Source organism: Haliotis cracherodii, unplaced genomic scaffold (genome assembly GCF_022045235.1).
Source record: "Haliotis cracherodii isolate W230 unplaced genomic scaffold, xgHalCrac1.p SCAF_6, whole genome shotgun sequence".
Lineage (NCBI taxonomy): Eukaryota > Metazoa > Mollusca > Gastropoda > Lepetellida > Haliotidae > Haliotis > Haliotis cracherodii.
In genome coordinates this window covers 60360654-60375743 of record NW_027266319.1, presented here as the reverse complement: position 1 = coordinate 60375743, position 15090 = coordinate 60360654, and the positions used below count along the sequence as shown (strand labels likewise).

The window sequence follows — 15090 nt, the reverse complement described above, 5'->3', positions numbered from 1 at the left end:
AACCAATATAGCCTATGTGGATATAAGCTGCGTGTCATCAAGCGTGTCCAACTCATCCTGTCACGGAATATTTTCTTCCTGCAAGGTGTTAGGGTTGATTGCCTTTCTCTATCGAGAAGCCCGAGCAATAGGTAGGACGCCATGATGGATACATAAGACAGGTTTACCACAGGTCAGGCCCTGTCTTAATTTTTGTCTTAAACTTAATATAACTTAGCGCTAAGACAGTTCTTGAGTTTTTCGCTACGACACATTTACGCCAATCTTAGCGCTAAGGCAGCTTCCTGAATAAGCCACCTGCTGTATTCTAAAGATAGGTTGGATGGTTGGCTGGTTTGTTGTTTAAGGCCGCACTCAGCAATATTCCAGCTATATGAAGGCAGTCTGTCTGTAAATAATTGAGTCTGGACCAGACAATCCAGTGATTGATATCATGAGCATCGATTCACGCAGTTGGGATTGATGACATGCATCAACCAAGTCAGCAAGTCTGACCACCCGTTAGTCACCTCTTACGACAAGCATAGTCGCCTTTTACAGGAAAGCATGGGTTGCTGAAGACCTACCGTATTCCATCCCAGCAGATCTTCGTGGGTCATTAAAGGTAGGCCGAAAAGTGAAACATCTTTGATAAGCTCAGATAGTATGACATTGCCATAGAATCGAAACAGAATGGAACATGATGAATAGCTAAAGAAGTGTGTGGGTAACCTACCAGGCAGGGCAAATATCTCTAAGAATACGTTTCGCAATGGGTGAGTGATTGAGTGGTTTTACGCCACTTTTAGCAATATTCAAGCAATATCACGGCGGGGGACACCAGAAATGGGCTTCACACTTGGAACCCATGTCGGGAATCGAACCCGGGTCTTCGGCGTGACGAGCGAACGCTTTAACCACTAGGCTACCCGACCGCCCCAAATGTACAATGAGCTGTAATGAGATACGTAGGCCTAGTTTATACTTACCACAGTGTTGCGTAGATGGGTCGGAGCTTGACGACACGAACAAAAGATCTTCACTTGTTTCCTCTTCATCACCATACGTTGACGTTATCTTGACTTGAAATTGGCTGGTGTGGGTTCTCGTAGGACATGTTGTTTTACCGTAAACTGGTACTTGATATCTTCTGCGTCAAGACTAGACAGGGGCCCAGTCAAATTGGCACCAACATTACGTCATCAAGCTCCTCACTGCGATAGTCCGTTCGCGGAGCTCTCTATACCGAGAGTTTGAACGAAGGTGTCACGCGCTGGGAAAGGAGCTTGTTACGTCATAATCTAAGGGGATAACTCAGGCCAGTTTGGCTCGGAAGACGAAGGCCTCAAAACGCATAACATTGTCACACTTATTGTGGGTTTCCTACTTTGACTGTGACAAAAATGAGTGTATATTTTCAAGCACTGATATTAACTAGTCAAAATTGCATTTTGTTTCAAATAAGAAAGAAAGTGATTTTTGCGTGTACATTTCCCGGACCCTGTAAGTGTGAACTTGTCCTTTAAGAGGTGACCAAATAGATTTGGTTGACGTGATTGATTGTGAGTCATACCTAATGGCTGATGATTGCTCACAATATCAATAAATGGTTTGTCTGGCCCAGAATCAATTATCTTCTTGCTGCCATCACATTCTTTGAATATTGGAGTGCATTGTTAATTTACAACAATCATTATACGTGTATCTAAGTCCTAGTTCAGTGAGCATATTCTGCGGACTGCAGTATTGTTAACCAGAAAAAACGGGAACGGGCATTCATATGAAGTATAACTCTGACGTGATGAACGTTTACTGCAGAAAGATAGTGACTTTGATCGATCATCCAAGCAATGGTATCGCATGGACTTACCTATGTAATTGCGAGTCCTATGGGCTCTAGGTAATGCATTTTGATGGTCACGTGAATATAATCGGGTACCAACTTAGTATAGTGACCACTGTACCAACAGCCAAAATGCACCATAAAAATGATGTATGAGGTCTTTTGCTTTTTTCAGAAAGGGATGTTCTTGTTTAAAACGAAATTTAATGAGTGAGTAAATAAAGCGACCAAACCGTTTCCGTATCCAATAGACATCTCTGCACAAAGCAGAGTCGAGTGTACGATTCCGACTTTATCATGAGCATGTGTTTATGAAGCACTATCAAAAGGTAAAGATACCAGGTGTTCGCGAAAAGGTGAGCGCATCCTGCCCCTACGGTGCCACAAACACACGCAAAGGTAAGTCAATTGTTCACCGGGGAAAAAGACCCATTCCACCATCCATATTGCTGTGTGTCAAATGGATATTATTTGCGTCCATTCATAATTGTTATGCATACCGGGCACAATATTTACTGTTTATAATCCCAGTATGGGTGTCTCGGGAATATGCATGTTGTTTGGTTGTATTGAAACTTCTGTTAATAAGTTCGGCATTTTCGTGTTAATTTTGTAAATAAAATGTTCTTTTATATCATTAAATATTCCAGCAAACACAGGTGAGCTACAGAGCTTTGTGCATGTGGCAGTATACTTGTAATTATATCATGTTAAAACTGATTATAAATCCTAGCACCTTGCCATATCTTCTGAGTGAGTAAGTTTGGTTTTACGCCTCTTTTAGCATTATTCCGGCAATACCACTGTGGGGGACACCAGAAATGGGCTTCGCACATTGTACCACACAATCCACCTGGACCACTCAATCCTGTGACTGACATCATGAGCCTCGATCAACGTAATTGGGATACAATGCCATGCATCAACCAAGTCAGCAGGCCTGACCACACGAATCCGTTAGTCGCCTCTTACGACATGCATATTAGTCACCGTTTACGGAAGGCATGTGTTTCAGTGGGACAAAATAGGAAGCTGTTTATTTCAACTGCTCACAAGCACACGTAATAGTTTCCATACCTTGTTGGAAGCAATATTTCAGCCATTGGTTGATTCTAGTGTTCATTCTTGCAAGGCCTCATGTGCCCCTCCCCTCTAACCCGACGTTTGTTGGAGGGATTTTTTTTGGAGGCTAGATATTTCTTCATTCCTTAGCTACTGATGCAGAGCCACATATTATTGTTTTTAATTAATGCTAGGAGCCTAAATATTTGAGCTTGATAATTATTGGTTATTTTAATTGTTTTTGCAGACAATATAGTTTTTACGCATAGGTGTGAAGCATTATTATAAATTCTTTTCAAGCATTTGCTTGGAAATTAATAACTACTTTGATAAAATCTCTGTTTGATCATCGTGATCAAACCCATATCCTAAAACCTAATGCAACAATCAAACAACGATATCGAGTCAACTCATAAACGACAATTTACACACTGGGTCGTCCAGTAACACAGTTTCAAAGTGTAAGCGCTTGCTGTGCCACGTGGTTGCTACGCCGCTGTGTTGTATTCCAAATATAGACAGAGGAATAAAGGAAACTGTACATCTCTGTGGATGTTATCATATTTTTTATTTTCTATTAAAATAATTTAGCGGTTTCATACCCCCAAAAATTATTCTGGCGCTTTTCCAGCACTCACACTATACCCCAACATGGTTTTATTTTTTAAAATATGATTTGATTTAGAACTTTAACAAAAATAAAAGAATTAATTCACATAATACGCAACCTTTGATGGGCATCCTGGATATCTTATCTTGTAAGTTAATAAATTTGCTCTTTTCGGCATAAATTTATAAAATTTCAAACATGTTAGGAGTCATGTGGTTGCAAGTTCATTTCTAACCCCAGTCTACATTGAACCAATATATTTTTACACAAATTACCCAGCCACAGATTGCATGAGTGATGGTTAAATAGACATAATCAAATTTAACAACAGTTGTTTAAATTTTCCATTACATAAAAAAAAAATATCGGTATTCTTTATTTTGACCCGCAGTTAATATCTGTTTTGCTCGTGTGGTACTTTATGCATATTGTTCTTAATTCTTTAATATTTTATTTTCATAATCGCCACAATGATTAAAATGCTGGAAATAGTTAAGGCGCTTGGCAACTCATGCTCAACTATCAACTGTATTATATCTCCATTTTGTTATGATAAATACCGCTAAAATTTATCATTTATTATTCAAAACGCATGTTCGAAATTTGGAACTAACAAAATCCAAGCCATATTACGGAGTGGGGCGTCAAAATCGGCTCTACGTGGTGTATTCATGTGGTGATCTGGTGTGACGAGTCAACGCTTTAACCTCGCTAGACAAACACCACCGCCAATGGCTTTGTCGGTTAAGATTATTTACATAAAGAAATGTCAAATCTGGTCAGAAGTGTTGCATATTTCAAGCAGGTGTTCACCAGAATAGTCACGTGATGGCATGGTTACGAGTTTAGCCAATCGGGAAACACTTCCGGTGCACAAGTTTTTCATGCGCGTTAACCAGACTCTATGGATCGAAGCAGACGACGCTAATTATAACTTTATCAAGTGTACCGGTGCATCTTAAAATTAATTTCAACAAGTTAAGCTGTTTAGAATTTATTTAATATCGAGATTACAATGGCCAATGGTGTCATTGTTCCATGTTCCATGTTGTCAATGAATTTAAAGCATATTATTAAATGTAATCATACAACAAACTACTAATTCTAAATTCTGTTTCGTAGCAAATACTGTGTATGTATGAAGATGTTGGCCAGTGTGTGGAGGCATTGGACAATAGTCTCCTTGTGAAATTGTGTTGAAAAGAAAGATTCGGGGGTGGGTGTTTGTGTGTGTGTGCGTGCGTGCGTGCGTGCGTGCGTGGTACTACTCCCACGGGCCTGTGTACACCTTGAGAAAAAAAGTGTTATCTTATGGATATACAAGAGAGTAACAGCCACTATTAATTCAACTGACATCATATTTCCATATTTGTCTTGCTATCACTAATGATCCAAAATGCGAAATATATCTGAAACTAGGATTTTCAATATATTGACCTTACCTCAAAGTAACTGATAAATGATATACGAGGCATAATTGTGTTGAAGAAGCCGTTACGGCGTCAACGAAACTGTTTTCTGTTGTTTACATCACTTGTGTTGTATGGAGGAACCATGTTGTTAAAACGTTCGCTCCTGTGACGAAACGAAAATCCGGGTCCTGTACCTCAAGTTGGTAAATGTGTGAAACGACACGTGAAGATCCGGGGTAGAATGGGTCTCCAGCAACACATGCTTGCCGTAAAAGGTGACTATGCTTGTCGTAAGAGGCGACTAACGGGATCGAGTGGTGAGACTCGCTGACTTGGTTGATGCATGTCATCGTATCCCAATTACGTGGATCGATGCTCATTATGTCAATCACTAGATTGTCTGGTCCAGACTCGATTATTTGCTAACCGCCTTCAAATAGCTTGAATATTGGTGAGTGCGGCGTTAAACGACAAACATACAAACAAATGTGTGAAACCTATCCTTGGTCTTCCCGTCGTAATGCGGCTGAAATATAATTAAAATTGAGTAGTTGGGAAAGTTAAAAAAACACCAACGACATAGGTGTAAGAACATAAGTGGCCGTTTTAACCATTCACTGCAGCTCTATCTTGTCCAGCTATACATGCTGTTTTCTTGTTAAACCTGCAAGCTGTTGGTTTACTGTCAATACAATTTAGTATTAATTGCAATAGAAACGAGTTTAGCAACGCCGATTCAGTAGTCTTACTCCGACGAGGGTAGTCGTTTGGTACACTTTAAGCAGCCGCAAATTTAGAACCAGTGTCTAAATAGGAAGGGGTGAGGTTAGATGTCACGTTCTCCTTCGGCCTTTTATTTTTATCAGCAAATGTTCACAAGGTGAGACTTTGCTAAACCCTTGCACCCATTGGCCGACATCCACATACATACAAAGATTTTAGAAACCGAATTTAAATTCAATAAAATTTTATATATTTATGTTGAAATTAATAAATATGCTTTTTAGTTCTGTCTTTTGGCGCCCCCCTCCCTCCACTGAGCTACAAAAATGTACGTGTTTGGTGGGCACCATACCCGTCCTCGTGATATTTCACCAAAGTGATAAAAGTCTGATACCGCATCGCTTCGGGCTTTCCTCCCACATTAAGCAGACACGTCGTGATATGACTGGAATGCTATTCCACGCGGCGTTGAATTCATTCGCTTGCTCACTCACTCACTCAATAATGCCTACTTAAAGTCATACACACACCAGGGCTCCAGATAACCTTCTGAGCCATTGAATATTTTCTCACGGGTTATAATTCATATTGGGTATTGCACGTTTTCTTCCTATATTTCAACTCCCTTGGAGCCAGTTTATAAGGTGTATTCAAACGAATGAATAGGCACAATTGGCAAAATAATTATGCTTGAAATGGTGATTCAAGTAACGTCTCTGTTTTTTTATCTGCCACGCGTGTCACATACACTCTCAACAGCGATATATGTATGAAGACTGGATTTTTTCCAGCTACAGATGCAAAAGCAGCTATTTCAGGAAAATTAAAAAGATTGAGCTGAAATTATTTTTTTAAATTGTTGTGTCAGAAAAAAATAATTTCAACAGTTTGAAGCCTAATCACATTTTTCAAGTCATTTCTGGGACAAATTTGTTTTCGATAATGTTAGGTTTAGAGCCCAGCGCAAACTGTCGCCATGTTAAGATGTGGTCCCCTCCCTTTTGCAGTAGAACCCGGCCGTAGTAGACCATCAACTGTTTTAAAAGAGACCTCTGAAGATCCGGGGAGAATAGGTCTTCAGCAACCCATTCTTGCCGTAAAAGGCGACTATGCTTGTCGTAAAAGGCGACGAACGGGATCGGGTGGTCAGGCTCGCTGACTTGGTTGAAGCATGTCCTCGATCCCAATTGCGTGGGGCGATGCTCATGATATCAATCACGGGATTGTGTGGTCCAGACTCGATTATTTACAGACCACCGTCATATAGCTGGAATATTGAGTGCGGCATAAAACAACAAACCAACCAACCAACCGAACTTTTTAAATGATATAATTTGCACAAATCACTTAGTGTATGTAATGTTCGCACTGTTGAAGATGAGAAGCACTTTTTTCTATTTCATGTCCGTTTTGTTCTGACTTAAGATATGGACTTTTATCACATGCAAATAATATGATACCGATGTTTCACAATCTTTACGAGTGTGAAAAGTTAATATACATTATACAGAATGATAGTTTAGTATAAATATTATTAAGAATATTGCTATTCATATATAAGAAAACCTTTCTTTTTATGTCATAAGTCTGTATGAACATCTTAACACGCAGCTACTAATCGTATTTTTCTTTATACAGTGATTGTACGGTTCTATTTCTATCATACCGTGGCACTATTTTATACATCACGATGAATTTATACCATGAATTTATGCATATTATATATATCGTGACACGTAAATAATTAATATATCTCTCTCCGGTCTCATTCTCTCAAAAGCCAAACAAAGTAAACAAAGACTGATACTAGCTGTAAAAACAATGTGTTACATTAATACTATGAATTATAGAATAGAGAGAGTATTAAATAAAATGTACCAGTTCAGCTGGTATTAATATAATAGACCTATAAATAAAGAAAAAGGAGATAAATCATGGTTTCTGTTGCGAAAAAAACGTTGGGCTGGGAGGCGGGGTAAGGCGGCTGATGATGGCAGTGTTGTTGTGTGGGCGTGGTGACCTAGAAAAGTTGGTTGTATAATCGAGTTGGATAGATTCATAGATACGTGAGGTGAAATGAGGTAAACGTCTCGTTCAATATTATTACACTTATATAGCGACGTGCATGCGCGCGTGCGTGCGCGCGCGTGTGTGTGTGTGGTGTGTGTGTGTGTACGGCACCTGTGTGTGTGTACTTGTACCAGTCCGAACTAATGGCGATTTTATAGTGCTAGCCCACAGAGATACCATGTCGCAGTTTAACATGAATACCCCCACTCAGCTAAAGTATACTGACTCCGAGCCTTGTTTAAAGCCACGCGCCAGGCTGGGTAAATTAAGTTTAACGAATTTTGGATGGCGCGGCCGGTGATCGAACCCCTGACTTTCCGCTCTCCTGACAAACGCTCTACTACTAGACCACGGGGGTCGATTCAAAGATAGAAGATATTCTTTTTTTCTTCCATATGAGTGAGTGAGTGATTGAGTGAGTTGGGTTCAACGCCGCTTTTAACAGTATTCCAGTCATATCGCGGCGTGTCAGCTTAATGTGGGAGGAAAGCCCGAAGTGATGCAGGTCTCAGACGTTTACCATTTCGGTGAAACCCACGAGCACGGGTATGGTGCTGACAAACCTTGAAACATAATCGGGGCGAACCCACGATCATAGGTTTCCGGTTAGCCCCAGGGACGCAACTCTGCACAGCGAATCGCGGCGCCTTAGACGACTGGGCCACCCGTGCCCCCTCTTCCATATGAACGAACATTACAATATGTAGAGATAATTTCGATCCCGATCCGAAATGGAGAAATGTTGTTTGGGCAATTGGTTTGTTTGGAGTTTTGTTTTGTCAAAGATTAATCTAAAATGTTTGCTGTATATTTTGATGAAATTTGAAATTTCCGAGAATACTGCCGATGCATTAAATGGTCTGAAGAGTAAAGCTAGATTAATTTATATTTTGCTGTAGAGCTCGAACAGAAATTTGTTAGCGATCATGATATAAAGATCAGTTGTCAAGGTCCTCGGTTGTTTTGCAGATTTTACATTGATCATTATGGTGTTTAGTTGCAGAGTTTAGAACTGCAATGGGTCTGAATTTTTTAACTTATTTGGTCGAAATGAGACGAGTTAGAGAAATTGTGCCATTTAGTAATACGTTTAGTGTAAAGGGATTTATGTCAATGTAGATTTACAATTTGGAAAATAAATTTTGACATTTTGAAATTTGATGCTATTTGATAATAATCTCTTCAAGGCTACATGGGGGATGTTCCCGTGTTTTTTCAGGTCAACAATTAACTTAATTGTCTTTACGTGTGTTTGTGACGGGAGCCAAAGGTGGTGCAGTATACGAGTACCTCACCTTTTCGCGAACACCTGGTATCTTTACCATTCTGGAGTGATTCATAAACGCATATTCATATATAGTCGGAATCGCACAATCGACTCTACTAAAGTTTCTATAATTAAATGTGGTAAGGGTGTTCGCTTTTATTTATTCGAAGAAGAATGGGAGCAGAACTTTGATGGATTGTGGTTTGGTCGGAGACTTTAGTGTTGGAGGTTCCAAGCTGTTGGCGAGTCGTTGGACGTTGTACTGATGGGGATGCAAGGATGTTGCTGTCGCTGTTAGTACTTGCTACGGCCGATTATACCATAATGTGACTGAATGAATGATAATGAGTGGTCTTTTAGTGTTTTAGCTTCAGCTCAGATGCGTGAAATCATGTTCAGTTCATCTCAAATGTTTTAGCTTCTGTTGTGACATATGATCACATCCTACAATAACGAGTAAAGCTTTCAATGTATTAGTTCCATTAGACGCGCCCCTCCTGTTAAACTGAGTTGTACTTTTAATGTTTTAGCTCAAGTTGAGATCTCTCAGACGATGCAGATACAGACATTATCGTTTTCAATTTTATGGTTATTGAAGGCCTCGGAAATACCACTCGTCCGCTCGTATTGACGAGTGGTGGCATGTGCAGGGCGAGAAAGAAGTGAACAAACGCTCGTCCTACCGTACATATTTCAGTCTATTCATATCAATTCATCTCTACTCAAATTCAATAAAAGATTGCATTTCCTTGAGTGTAGTGCTCACGCAAGCATTATGCGCACCCCCTCTACGCCATTCAGTATTTTGGAAACAAATATTCGAGTATTAGGCACAGGAAAACTTAACAGCATATATCTTCAGCGAATTCATGCAGGTTAATGATCTGGTGATAGCACATTTGGTCAATACACTAATTTGAAATTTGAGATACAAAATCACCAGACAATATTATTTACCGTTTAAATTGTATTTCCTGTTCTGCTAGTCATTGTTTTATATGCAAAGATAAAGATTACTAAATGTATTTTCTCGTAAACTAAAACGGACACAGCAACCAGCTGTACACACTTTTCCACCGGTGATTCGGTTCAAAATTAACCAATAATAAAACTTCAAAGAATTTTGATGCAACGATCGGCAGAAATGTATCTGAAGCTTTTATTTAATCAGGAATAATATATTCTAATATCGTTTGATTTTAGTTGCAGCTTTACTATATACATTTTAAAATAAAAATCATAAGTGAAGCACTTTCATGGGTTGATCGCTATTGTCGGATATTTTTACGAATGGAATAATTGACCAGTCGCCGTCAAGGCTCCTGCCCTTCTGATCGAGAAAACTTTATTTTGACATATAATAGTCAAACTACAACACATATGACTTTGAACTAGTCAAAGTATATGATATGTAGATATCCATCCTCTGTCAAACAAAGTTCGTTTCAAGGGGCCAATAGCGGACATCTGACCATGGTTGCTGTAAATAACAGTCAGTTGTGCGATCTACCGATCACTTCACAACCATTTCGTCGAAATTAATGTAAACAGAAGTGAATTAAATTTTGAATACAATTAATGAAATACGTTAATAAGTCCAGATATACAATGAACAATTTTATAACCAGACAGTTATTAGATACTTTATTTGTGTACTTCAGTACAGATTTCTTGACATGGTATTTCCAGTGTTGCGTGCTCACGCTCATCTCTTTGCATTGGGAAAGAAAACCATCACAAATTATGATGGCATGTATTTAATATTGCGCACCCCTGTCTAGACAGCTGTGTATTTTTTTAAAAGTTAGAAACAAAGCACAGTACGCAAGATAATTTCTAACCTAAAATATGTTTTATCTCTCACACCTTCTTAGAAATAATAAGGGTGCTCACGTCATTCATATCATTAATAGACGGCATACTTGGCAACTGTCTGTCAATGAAATAAACAACACTTTTTAAAGGTATATGATTATATTCATTATTTCTGTTGTAAGCGAATTTGTGAAGATGACTGGATGGCGGGGACTGTGAATTATTTTGTAAAGTCTGTCTTAACTATCCTCAACTATCAGATTTTTGACTGGTGATTGGGTTAAACAATACGTTCAGAAATAAGAAATTGAACTTTCAAGGGAAAAGTAGGAATATATTCAATGCTGTGAATATGAACAAGTTATGAATTAACTTCAGTCAGCACAATATTATGTAAAACCGCTGAATATATTTGTGAATGTTTACTTTGTAAAGACGCGTCACTTGGACGAAGCGGAATATTTTTCCTGACAGAATACCTTTTTCAATATCATGGTTTAAACTCGGTGCTACTTTAACTCCATATAGTTTCTGTACTTACGCTGGGTGACTTTGACTGAATGTTAACAAGTCCTTCTCCAATTGTAGGTTATACCCAGACGACCAAGGTGCCTGGACATGGGTTACACATTGCAACTGTCCGTGGTCACGTGGGCTCCATTCTGAGAAAGTCATGTTATGCTGGACTTCCCTGTGAAGAATGTGGTCAGTAGATATAGGGGTGTATTTTGCTGGTCAGAATGTTCCAAGTAGTGGGGAAAGTATAACCTTCCGCATTCATGGTGAAGTGTAAGAATGAGTTGCGGGTGCTGTCCACACCCAATGATACCCCAGTTACCGTAGAAAGACAGTTGTAGTGTCAGCTGAGGTCGTCTGGAAGTCTGATCCATTTTGTACTTATATTGAGAGTTAAGAAAAAGCTCTAAGCTTCTGATTGAGATGCGTCACTTCTATAAGGAGTTGGTCTTTAAATGTTTCAGATCCCGTTGAGACGCGCCACTTCTATAAGGAGTTGGTCTTTAATGTTTCAGATCCCGTTGAGACGCGCCACTTTTATAGGGAGTTGGTCTTTAAATGTTTCAGATCCCGTTGAGACGCGCCACTTCATATTATAACTTGTCTCAAACGTTCCAGCACCTGTTGTGATGCGCCACTTCATATAATCAGTTGGTCTCTCATGTTTCAGCTCCATTTGTGATATCTGTTATTATGTGATGTTCTCTGAGGTTTTAGCCCTAGTTTAGATATCTCTCCAGTCGCATGGTGTTGTTTTCTAATATTTTAGCTCCTGTTGAGATGCGCCACCTCCTAGTTTCATGTGATGCTCTCTAATGTTTCAGATCCCGTAGAGATGTGCCAAATCCTATAATTATTAGTTGTTGGTCGTTTAATGTTTGTGTTCCTGTTGAGACGCGCAACTTCCTACTATGATGAGTATTTTTCATGATTCATATCCAGTTTGAGACGCGTCACTTGGACGAAGCGGAATATTTTTCCTGACAGAATACCTTTTTCAATATTATGGTTTAAACTCGGTGCTACTTTAACTCCATATAGTTTCTGTAGTCACGGTGGGTGACTTTGACTGAATGTTAACAAGTCCTTCTATTATTGTAGGTTATACCCAGACGACCAAGGTGCCTGGACATGGGTTACACATTGCAACTGTCCGTGGTCACGTGGGCTCCATTCTGAGAAAGCCATGCTATGCTGGACTTTCCCTGTGAAGAATGTGGTCAGTAGATATAGGGGTGTATTTTGCTGGTCAGAATGTTCCGAGTAGTGGGGAAAGTATAACCTTCCGCATTCATGGTGAAGTGTAAGAATGAGTTGCGGGTGCTGTCCACACCCAATGATACCCCAGTTACCGTAGAAAGGCAGTTGTAGTGTCAGCTGAGGTCGTCTGGAAGTCTGATCCCTTTTGCACTTATATTGAGAGTTATTAAAAAGCTCTAAGCTTCTGATTGAGATGCGTCACTTCTATTAGGAGTTGGTCTTTAAATGTTTCAGATCCGGTTGAGACGCACCACTTTTATAGGGAGTTAGCAGTTAAATATTTCATATCCCCTTGTGACTCGCCACTTATATAAGGAGTTGGTCTTTAATGTTTCAGATCCTGTTGCGTTGAGCCACTTCCATAAGGAGTTGGTCTTTAATGTTTCAGATCCTGTTGAGATGAGCCACTTATATAAGGAGTTGGTCTTTAATGTTTCAGATCCTGTTGAGATGAGCCACTTATATAAGGAGTTGGTCTTTAATGTTTCAGATCCTGTTGAGATGAGCCACTTTTATAAGGAGTTGGTCTTTAATGTTTCAGATCCTGTTGAGATGAGCCACTTTTATAAGGAGTTGGTCTTTAATGTTTCTGATCCTGTTGAGATGAGCCACTTCTATAAGGAGTTGGTCTTCAAATGTTTCAGATCCCGTTGAGACGTGCCACTTCTATAAGGAGTTAGTCTTTTATGTTTCAGATTCCCTTGTGACTCGCCACTTCTTTAAGGAGCTAGTCGTAAATTGTTTTAGATCCCCTTGTGACTTGCCACTTCTACAAAGAGTTTGTCTTTAATGTTTCAGATCCCGTTGTGACTCGCCACTTCTAAAAGGAGTTGTTCTGTAAATGTTTTAGATCCCGTTGAGACGTGCCACTTTTATAAGGAGTTAGTCTTTTAATGTTTCAGATCCCCTTGAGACGAGCCACTTTCTGGTAAAATCAGTTAGTCTGTAACGTTTCAGCTCCAGGTGAGACGGGCCACTTCCGTAAGAGGTTATAGTCTTATAATGTTTCAGGTCTCGTTGTGACGCGCCAACTTCCATAATTAGTTTCAATTTGTCTTTTAGCGTCGGTTGAGACGCGCCGTTCCCTACTCTAATAAGTTGGTCATTTAGCTCCAGGAGAGCCAAGCCACAGATGAGTTGGTCTCTAATGCTGTATCTCCAGTTGAGATTAGCTACTTCCTATAAGGAGTTAATCTTTTAATCTTTCAGTTCCAGTTGAGACGTGCCATTTCTCATTGCTTTGGTCTTGCCTCCCGCATTCATGGCCAAGTGAAAGAATGAGTTGCAGGTGTTCCAAATGAAAGAGGTGCCCACCCATCACATATATGTATCCGGCATCCCACTTAATTTGCCTTGGCATCAAATTTAAGAACTCTGTTATCTGTTATCAATGTACACAGCTGGTACTAAGTAAATCAGATGTTCATATTGAAGGCATGACGAAGCGAGCTTATAAGCTAAGGGCGATATATTTTATATATTTTTGTCACTACTTGCATCAATAACAATATTACGAAAATAAAATTTCAACATGGACATATTGGTATCCGCGTACCAGGTAAACATTTCATGGCATCCAGCTTACTGCAGTGCGACATCCAGTGTACCAAAAGGTGGGTTGGTACAGTTACTGTACAAAGGCAGGCGTGGTGTTAGCTGCTGTCACCAGGAAGCATGATTTCGATCGTGTGTTTAGATAGTGATAGATAAGGAAGCTGTAATTTCGGTTGGTCTATCAATGTTGCACAATCGTCCGTGGAGAGACAGCGAACACTCATTATTGAGCTTATACAATCCTCTCTCCTGAATCATCTAAGATCGAGTGTGAACCTTGACGCCGAATAACTTTTCGGGTCCATGTTTTCCGCCTGACTCAAAAGACCTTTCTGTTTATCCGTGTCTAGGTTTGAGAGATTCAAAACAATTTTGGTACCCTTACCAAAAGATTGCAAACAAAAAATAAAACAAATATGTCTTCAGTAAATTTACGAAACTGTTTACCACAGGTATGCACGGGATATGAATGTTAGATCCAATCTAAACATTTATTTTATTGATTTCTTATTTCGCGTAATTTCGGTTTCCTTAAGCATGAAATTTTTAGGGTACTTTTTTAATAGGTCACACGACATTCGTCACAACTTGTCACTCTCCGTAACCTGCAATCATGTTGGCTATAACAGTTTCAACATGCCAGTTATCCCATTCATACTTCACAGTATATGGTGTATTTTCTAATCGTACGCTATCCTTTACTTAATCTATGAGATATAAGATTACAGGCATATGATTAGTCTCAACGCTGTTGACTACTAATATTTTGTTTTTGTAACAGAAAGGATCAACCGGAAATGAAATAATCGATCCTACTACATCCTTGTTAACTGATAAAAGTAAAAGAACCACCACTGTCTCCGACAACATGCTCATTGAGTATTTACAATCTAAATATACCCAACTGCTAAAGAAACGCATAACTCAAAGAAACGCAAAATTAATGATTAATACTTTAGCATGATCAATTTTGTTAAAT

At 39.3% G+C, this 15090-nt stretch overlaps 1 pseudogene; it reads right to left on the bottom strand.

Moving 5' to 3' along the window:
- LOC139446557 (uncharacterized) overlaps positions 1 to 15090 on the bottom strand; it is a 28649-nt pseudogene that overhangs the window by 5692 nt on the left and 7867 nt on the right.